Here is a 10,193-nt window from a genome sequence, read left to right on the forward strand (position 1 = left end):
GACTTAGTGACTAAAGAACAACAACAATAGTTTTTATAATGGTACCTTTGCTAACTCTATATTTTCACATTGATCAACTGTCTTACATCAAAAATTCAGAAAGTAAAGGGATAGTGTAAGAAATGTGGCAGCAAAAGATAATCAAACCTGTCCCCTGGATGCATACACACACCCACATGTGCATACATGTGCACCCACTGACAAACAGCATAACATAGAGGCCTTCTCAGCTCAACTCCAAATCTCCATCCATTTCATTCCAAGACAAGAAAAAAAAATAATAAAATCAATAAAAAATTCAAATAAATTTACCACCACAAATAATTGTCATGAGGAATTCACCTCTCATATATCTCCTGGGCTTATTTTTTCATCAGAAAAATAAGCTATACAACTACAGTATTAATGGGAGGCGTAAGATTTCTTTAAACTGATTCCAGAGTTATGAAATCACATCTGGAGAGCTGTAGCAATTATCTTTATAAGACTTCTGCTGAAGAAGGGGAGGAAACCTCTCACTGGGATAGAGAGGAATGGATTTAATAATTTGGAAAATATTTCCTGAGGCACCAAACATTTGAATTCACTAACTTTCTGCAGTTGAAGCCTTTATCATCAGTAATTGTTAATATACTGTTAAACTTATTTCCTTGTTTTCTCACTTACTTTCTCCCTTATTTAATTCTTAGGTTATAGGGAGGAAGAGTGATGGGGTTGTCTTTTAGAATTTTTTTTTTTTTTAATCTTCAGTTCAGTTCAGTCGCTCAGTCCTATCTGACTCTTTGCGACCCCATGAATCGCAGCATGCCAGGCCTCCCTGTCCATCACCAACTCCCGGAGTTCACTCAAACTCACGTCCATCGAGTCAGCGATGCCATCCAGCCATCTCATCCTCTGTTGTCCCCTTCTCCTCCTGCCCCCAATCCCTCCCAGCATCAGAGTCTTTTCCAATGAGTCAACTCTTTGCATGAGGTGGCCAAAGTACTGGAGTTTCAGCTTTAGCATCAGTCCTTGCAAAGAACACCCAGGGCTGATCTCCTTTCGAATGGACTTGTTGGATCTCCTTGCAGTCCAAGGGACTCTCAGGAGTCTTCTCCCCAACACTACAGTTCAAAAGCATCAATTCTTCGGCGCTCAGCTTTCTTCAGAGTCCAACTCTCACATCCATACATTACTACTGGAAAAACCATAGCCTTGACCAGATGGACCTTTGTTGGCAAAGTAATGTCTCTGCTTTTGAATATGCTATCTGGGTTGGTCATAACTTTCCTTCCAAGGAATAAGCGTCTTTTAATTTCATGGCTGCAATCACCATCTGCAGTGGTTTTGGAGCCCCCAAAAATAAAGTCTGATATAGTTTCCACTGTTTCCCCATCTATTTCCCATGAAGTGATGGGACTAGATGCCATGATCTTCGTTTTCTGAATGTTGAGCTTTAACCCAACTTTTTCACTCTCTTCTTTCACTTTCATCAAGAAACCAAAAATTAAATGTCTTTTTCATTTGTTGTTTGGTTGGTTATAAAGAAACTGTTTATCTCCTGTCAACCTTACTTCAATTCTGTGTTTGAGTCTGTGAGAGAAGAGCTTAAGACCACTCTGTGGTTGTTCCTACCCCTTCAGTGGCCAGAGCCGTGGGGACTGCAGACCAGTCCTAGACGGCTGGGCTGAGGCTCAGTCTTCGGAAGGGAACTGCGCCTTCTCAGGTGACTTGGGGAGGAGCAGCAGTACATTTGGGAGCTGGAGCACTCCATTCACCCAAAATTCCTCCCTGGTCTCAGGACTTTCCAGTGATGGTTGCTCTTCCTTTTCTGCCTCTTCTGGGTCACAGCGGAAGTAGAGATGGTGCTGATCTCACGCTAGGGATGATGGGGCATATGCGCAGAACTTCTGCAGCGAGCATCCATTACTGCAGACTTGGGAGTGGTCTCCTGTGTTGTTCCCGTGATGATGGCGATTCCCCCATGGTGCAGAGGAGAGTCTGTGTCACACAGAGCAATGGTGGGTGGGTTCATATTAAGACGCATCTGTGAGAGGCTACTTACTGATCAGTTCTGGGATCGGGAGGCTCCGGCAGCGGTGGCTCTGGGAAGCCTGCCTGGATCTGGTCACTGAATGTTCCAGGAGTAAAGCAGCCAGCGAAAGGAGTGGCCCCAGTGGTAGCAGCAAACTTCAGCACAACTCGCTGGCTAGTGTTCCTGGAGGATAGGAGGCTGGCATCACTCAGGTGGTACAAGCTGCAGAACTCTCCTCTGTTCTCTTTAGATTTATGACATACGTGCCATCACTTTTCCTTTTGTACACCATTGTTCCAGTTGGAAACCAAGATTGGTGCCACCTAAGGGGGTTCCCACTGTTAGAAATTTGAGAACACCTTGTTCCTTGCAGGAAATCAAAGACTCAGGACATTGTGAAAGAAACCAAAAAGATATCAGAGAAATGATGTGTGTAATTTTTGATGTGGGTGACCCTAGCCTGAAGCGGAGAAGGCAATGGCAACCCACTCCAGTACTCTTGCCTGGAAAATCCCATGAAAGGAGGAGCCTGGAAGGCTGCAGTCCATGGGGTCGCAAGAGTCAGACACGACTGAGGGACTTCACTTTCAATTTTCACTTTCATGCATTGGAGAAGGAAATAGCAACCCACTCCAGTATTCTTGCCTGGAGAATTCCAGGGACGGCGGAGCCTGGTGGGCTGCCGTGTCTGGGGTCACACAGAGTCAGACACGACTGAAGTGACTTAGCAGCAGCAGCTAGACTGAAGGTGTGATCCATGTGCACACAGAAGGGATGGGAACAGAGCAGTGCATTTCCTTCAGTAAGTGAAAAGAGATGAAGACAGAACAGATGCAAAATTATGTTTGGAAATACAGTGAAGGGAGATTGGGGAAATTCCAGATGGTGATTTCTATTTCCTCTTTGGAAGTTTTCTGTTGAGAGTTGAAGGCATTAAAGTGGAGATGGGTCAGGTGCTTAAGGGGAGTGGAAAAGAAATGGAATCACTGTCGTGTATAGTGGAAAACAAACTGATTTGGAAAATGAGATCAGGTTTCTGGCATACTTGGGATACCTATGCATTTGACAATTATACATTTATAGTGAAACCCATTCACCCTGTTTTAAATTTTCTTGCAGTGCTCTAGCTGTCACTTAAAGGCATTAAAAAAAATCAGATAATTGGGTTCTTCCTAGTTTGAAGTTTTGCAAAATAAAGGGAAGTGAAATTGGAATATTGGAACAGGAAACTAAAAATGATGGATTGTAGAGACTAAGAGGATAGAAAGCGGAGAGGAGATAGGAGAAAGCTAACAGATGTGAATAAAGTATGGATAAGTGAACTAGAAATCATAACAGTGTTGAAGCACAATCCTACTACAATTCTTTTTATAAGGAAGTTGTGACTATCAATTGTGCTTAACAGATTATTTATGTGTTTATTTATTTTTTGGCTGCACTGGGTCTTCATTTGCTCTGTGCGGGCTTTTTCTAATTATGATGAGCGGGGGCCACTCTTTATTGCAGCATGCAGGTTTCTCACTGCAGTGGCTTCTTTTATTGCAGAGCACAGACTCTAGGCACACAGGTTTCAGCAGTTGCAGCCTGCAGGCTCAATAGGTATGACACATGGGTTTAATTGCTCTGTGGAATGTGGGATCTTCTTGGAGCAGGGATTGAACCCATGTGCTCTGCGTTGGCAGGCAGATTCTTATCCACTATAACATGAGGGAAGTCCTGGATTATTTAAATAAGTGCTATTGGAGGTGAAAGGCTTTAGATGAAGAAAAGTTCCATGGTCTGCATAGAGTGTATAGTAAGGTGGAATGGAAATGAAGATTATCTGAGAAGAGGAAGTGTATCATTTGTTGGTGTGGGAATGTTCCCTTTACCCATGGAGTCAAACAAGCACCAGAAATATGTTAAAGAAATACACAATATATGGGAGCCTGTGAGACAGTCTATGGACTTTTTAATATAACTGCTGATACTGTTGTCCTTTCGGTCATGTTTGACTCTCTGCAACCCTGTGGACTGTAGCCCACCAGGCTCCTTTGTCTGTGAGGATTCTCCAGGCAAGAATACTGGAACAGATTTCCATGCCCTCTTCCAGGAGATCTTCCTGACCCTGGGATCAAATCCACATCTCTTACGTCTCCTGCATTGGCAGGCATGTTCTTTATCACTAGTGCCACCAAGAAGCCCAATATAGCTTTAACCACTGTAAACGTCTGATACTTTGTCTCCATGAGTAGAAACTGTGTCTATTTTGGTTATTTTATCTCTAGGATCTAACACAGTTTCTGGCACATAAAGGGGACTTGGTGAATGTTTACAAATGAGTGAATGCATAAACAACTGAATGAAGGATGGTGTGGTAACCACTTTCCAAAGCTCATGACTCCCAATGAGCTTTGTCTCCTAGTACTCACATCCGTGTATAGTCAGGTCCCACATTTCACCAGAGTTGGTCTATGTGACCAGTAGACAACAGTGGAGGTCAAGGTGTGCTGCTCTGAAGGTAGTTTATAAAAGCCTGCAGCCTCCATCCTGGATCACTTGCACTGGAGGAAGTCATGCCATGAGCAGCATATGGTGAAAAACTGAAGGAGTACATGTGTGAATGATTTGGGAAACAAACCCTCAGGCCCCATCCAAGGCATCAAAGACTGAAATGCCAGCCAACAGCTCAACTGCAGTCTCTTGAGAGACCCTGAGCCAGAACCAGCCAGTAAAGCTGTACCTGGATTCTTCTTTTTTTTTTAAATTATATATTTATTTATTTTTGACTGCTCTGGGTCTTCACTGCTGCAAGTGGACTTTCTCCAGTTGCATGAGTGGGGCAAACTGTGGTGTGCAGGCTTCAGTAGGCTCTAGAGTGTGGGTTCAGTAATTGCAGCACATGGGTCTAGTTGTCCTGAGGTATGTGGAATCTTCCCGGAGTGGGGATTGAACTCATGTCCCCTGCATTGGCAGGTGGATTCTTGACCACTAGACCACCAGGAAAGTCCCGAGCCTGGATTGTTAATCCTTAAAAATAATGTGAGAGAATGTTATTTGCCTTAAGCTGTTAAGCTTTGGAGTGATTTATTATGCAGCAATAGATAACTAATATAGATGGTAAGCCATTTTTAAAGTACATTTCAAAACTTATCTTTTTTTTTTTACAAATAATTTCAGAAATTTTTCTCTACTTTGACTCCATTCAGAAGGAGGGTTCCCTAAACTTCCACCATTCTTCCTGCCCCTAATTTCAATTTTTATCATTTCATGAAGAGGAATTTTCAGCCTGTAGGTCTATGAAGAAACCAGGACAAAACAATTGCTTCCTGGTCTCAGGAGATAATTTATATTTCCTTTGATATGTTCATAAAATCATAAACAATGTCCTCTACTCTTTACATTATAGTAATTTTAAGAGTCTCGTATTTCTACATTAGTAATAAAAATACCATAAAACTTTAGTGTTTAAAGGCATAAAATACCACTAGATTATGGCATAGTAACTTATTTTCTCATTTCATGAGATATTGTGTGCTGCTGCTGCTAAGTCACTTCAGTCGTGTCTGACTCTGTGTGACCCCAGAGACGGCAGCCCACCAAGCTCTGCTGTCCCTGGGATTCTCCAGGCAAGAACACTGGAGTGGGTTGCCATTTCCTTCTCCAATGCATGAAAGTGAAAAGTGAAAGTGAAGTTGTTCAGTCGTGTCTGACCCTCAGCAACCCCAAGAACTGCAGCCTACCAGGCTCCTCCATCCATGGGATTTTCCAGGCAGGAGTACTGGAGTGGGGTGCCATTGCCTTCTCCAGAGATATTGTGTAGGCTGATACAAAAAGTATAAAGACTTTTGAAATTGCAACGATTGGCCAATCCACACTGATTTATTGCCATATTTGGCATGTTCTTCAGTTTTTCTCAAAAGTGAAAACAAGCCAGTATAATAAATCATAATTGATACAAGCCACAAAATGCAGTTTCAGCTCAGGATAATTCCACTAACACTTAGTTTTGTTCATTTCATTCTGAATAATTAAAATCTCAATAATAAAAATACAGCAATAAATTGGAAACTTTACTTTAGGGATAATTAATTTTGGATGCAATGCAATTTCTGTTCAAGTCAACTATTGTTTTTAATTCATCTCATTGCTTAAAAAATGATTCATTACATGGTAAAACTATTATATAAGGATAGTTTAAAAGCTCTTTATATTTGTCAGAAAAAAAGCAGTTCAATAAATTAAAAGGAATACTGAATGTTATTTACCAGATGGGCCTATTTTCAGAAGATATTTTAGACAATTCTAATAAATAGCAAATCAACACAGTTAATTGATAGTTTCCCATATAAATTTTGTTAAACAAAGTAAGTTATTTTATAAAAATATAATCTTAGCATATGAGGTTTCTTGCCTTATCTGTAAAAATTATTTGATATATATATAACAGCCAAATTTTAAGAAATGTCAATTTCCTCTACATAATGATCATCATTATGCATAAAGTGCATAACATTTTATATCTTGCTTTAGGATAATATATTTTTAAAACATGGACTTATTTTCACATATGAGATTAAATGAATACTGCAAGATTATTATATATTTTGCCCAATTTCTCATATTTATGAAAAAAGAAAGAAAGTGAAGTTGCATAGTCATGTCCAACACTTTGCGACCCCATGGACTGTAGCCTACCAGGCACCTCTGTCCATGGGACTTTCAAGTCAAGAGTACTGGAGTGGGTTGCCATTTCCTTCTCCAGGAAATCTTCCTGACCCAGGGATTGAACCTGGGTCTCCCACATTGTAGGCAGACACTTTACTGTCTGAGCTACCAGGGAAGTCCACATTTATGAAAGACATGATAAATATAATCACTTATGCTTTATATAACATAGTTTAACTTACATATATTTTATATTACATAGTCTAATTTATCCAAAAGATGTGCTTACTTATTTTATGTAGTATTGCCCTATGTTAGAGTACTATACTGTGATCTAGTTTACACTTGTTTTATATAATAACTGGATGATGTTCAATTCTTTGGTTAGATTTGACTCAAAAGAGAGATTGCTTTGAAGTGCAATTAGCTTTGTGAAATTTGCCCTAAAATCATTTCAACCCATTTAAGTTTGTTATTGTTCACCCACAATGAATTGCTTCATTGTATTTTGCAACTCACCTGTCCTGAATGCCAGCTTGAGAAATCAACACATCAGACAGGAAAGTAGAGGGTCTATAGTTCTTAATCAAAAAATCCATTTCCATGATAAAATTAGAGTACATTCTTGGGTATATCCAACAATCACTTATAAAAATACATTAAACATGAGCATTATAAGAATGGTAGCCTAAGAGGAGACTCATTGCTTATATGTGTGCATGTTTGTACTGAAGACTTCATTTTTATACTATATTTACAAAGAACAAAATGTAACATATGTATGCATGTATATGTCTCACCTCACCTAATGTCCAACTGTCGAGCTATCTAGGATCAATCAGTTTTCATTAAATTAACCCTAATAGTTCCTCAAGGACAGGAAAAGATATTTCTCATGCTTCTTGGTACCTTCCTACTATCCCCATCCCCATGGCATCTAGTACAATGTCCAAGTTCAGTTCATTTCAGTTCAGTCGCTCAGTCGTGTCCAACTTTTCGCGACCCCATGAATTACAGCACGCCAGGCCTCCCTGTCCATCACCAACTCCCAGAGTTCACCCAAACTCATGTCCATCGAGTCGGTGATGCCATCCAGCCATCTCATCCTCTGTCGTCCCCTTCTCCTCCTGCCCCCAATCCCTCCCAGCATCAGAGTCTTTTCCAGTGAGTCAACTCTCCGCATGAGGTGGCCAAAGTATTGGAGTTTCAGCTTTAGCATCAGTCCTTCCAAAGAAATCCCAGGACTGGTTGGATCTCCTTGCAGTCCAGGGGACTTTCAAGAGTCTTCTCCAACACCACAGTTCAAAAGCATCAATTCTTCAGCGCTCAGCTTTCTTCACAGTCCAACTCTCATATCCATATATGACTACTGGAAAAACCATAGCTTCAACTAGATGGACCTTTGTTGGCAAAGTAATGTCTTTGCTTTTGAATATGCTATCTAGGTTGGTCATAACTTTCCTTCCAAGGAGTAAGCATCTTTTAATTTCATGGCTGCAATCACTATCTGCAGTGATTTTGGAGCCCCCAAAAATAAAGTCTGACACTGTTTCCACTGTTTCCCCATCTATTTGCCATGAAGTGATGGGACTGGATGCCATGATCTTAGTTTTCTGAATGTTGAGCTTTAAGCCAACTTTTCCACTCTCCACTTTCACTTTCATCAAGAGGCTTTTTAGTTCCTCTTCATTTCTGCCATAAGGGTGGTGTCATCTGCATATCTGAGGTTATTGATATTTCTCCAAAGCAGGTGGTAAATAAATATTTTAATAGAGTTGACAATGGAATAATTTTTTTTCTCAGTCTGGTAGGTTTTTATTCATTGATTTGCTAGGCCTTCTTATGTGTTAACTGGGTTAGAGATATACATTATGATTGCATTTATTTATGTGCTAAATATTATTGTAGACAATTTTGTTCTGGCAAGAACAAAATGAAGACAGACATAAAATAACTGTTAAGAACACTAGTGTGAACAAAGAAAGAAAATACTGCTAGCTGATTTTGGTCCTATCAAATATACCACTTAGATACCGTTGTAGTCTTTGGCTATTTGTATAAGAGCACTTTCCATCTCCAGGCACATTTTGACTGAGGTGCTAGAACCCAGGCTCATGCATGAGAAGGGACCAGCCAGCTCGCCTCACAGAGCAGCCCACAATAAATAGTGCTACTCCAGTGGGATTCCAAAGAATAATAGTCCCTTGCTTTCTTCCTATCTTGGTGCTCCCGATCATAAACACATCCTTATTCATTTTAATTATTTCACTGAAAATTACCAAGCAAATAACAATTTAAAACAAGAGAAAGTTTCTAATTCTCTAAAGCTCTATAACGATTGTGTCGTCTGTAAATAGTTGGAAAGTAACTATGTGAACCGTGAACTTCCTGATGTTCAAGCTGGTTTTAGAAAAGGCAGAGGAACCAGAGATCAAATTGCCAACATCCGCTGGATCATGGAAAAAGCAAGAGAGTTCCAGAAAAACATCTATTTCTGCTTTCTTGACTATGCCAAAGCCTTTGACTGTGTGGATCACAATAAACTGTGGAAAATTCTGAAAGAGATGGGAATACCAGACCACCTGATCTGCCTCTTGAGAAATTTGTATGCAGGTCAGGAAGCAACAGTTAGAACTGGACATGGAAGAGCAGACTGGTTCCAAATAGGAAAAGGAGTACGTCAAGGCTGTATATTGTCACCCTCTTTATTTAACTTATATGCAGAGTACATCATGAGAAACGCTGGACTGGAAGAAACACAAGCTGGAATCAAGATTGCTGGGAGAAATAGCAATAACCTCAGATATGCAGATGACACCACCCTTATGGCAGAAATGAAGAGGAACTAAAAAGCCTCTTGATGAAAGTGAAAGTGGAGAGTGAAAAAGTTGGCTTAAAGCTCAATATTCAGAAAACTAAGATCATGGCATCCGGTTCCACCACTTCATGGGAAATAGATGGGGAAACAGTGGAAACAGTGTCAGACTTTATTTTGGGGGGCTCCAAAATCACTGCAGATGGTGACTGCAGCCATGAAATTAAAAGATGCTTACTCCTTGGAAGGAAAGTTATGACCAACCTAGATAGCATATTCAAAAGCAGAGACATTACTTTGCCAACAAAGGTTCGTCTCATCAAGGCTATGGTTTTTCCTGTGGTCATCTATGGATGTGAGAGTTGGGCTGTGAAGAAGGCTGAGCGCCGAAGAATTGATGCTTTTGAACTGTAGTGTTGGAGAAGACTCTTGAGAGTCCCTTGGACTGCAAGAAGATCCAACCAGTCCATTGTGAAGGAGATCAGCCCTGGGATTTCTTTGGAAGGAATGATGCTAAAGCTGAAACTCCAGTACTTTGGCCACCTCATGCGAAGAGCTGACTCATTGGAAAAGACTCTGATGCTGGGAGGGATTGAGGGCAGGAGGAGAAGGGGACGACAGAGGATGAGACGGCTGGATGGCATCACTGACTCCATGGACGTGAGTCTGAGTGAACTCCGGGAGTTGGTGATGAACAGGGAGGCCTGGCGTGCTGAG

The 10,193-nt window shown here is 40.8% G+C and overlaps 1 pseudogene; it reads right to left on the minus strand.

Annotated features, from left to right (window-relative positions):
- Positions 1-1,415: 1,415 nt before the first annotated feature.
- On the minus strand, positions 1,416-4,242 carry LOC109557933 (small ribosomal subunit protein uS2 pseudogene; annotated as a pseudogene).
- Between the last annotated feature and the right edge of the window lie 5,951 nt (positions 4,243-10,193).

This window comes from Bos indicus, chromosome 4 (genome assembly GCF_029378745.1).
Source record: "Bos indicus isolate NIAB-ARS_2022 breed Sahiwal x Tharparkar chromosome 4, NIAB-ARS_B.indTharparkar_mat_pri_1.0, whole genome shotgun sequence".
In the NCBI taxonomy this organism is placed as follows: domain Eukaryota; kingdom Metazoa; phylum Chordata; class Mammalia; order Artiodactyla; family Bovidae; genus Bos; species Bos indicus.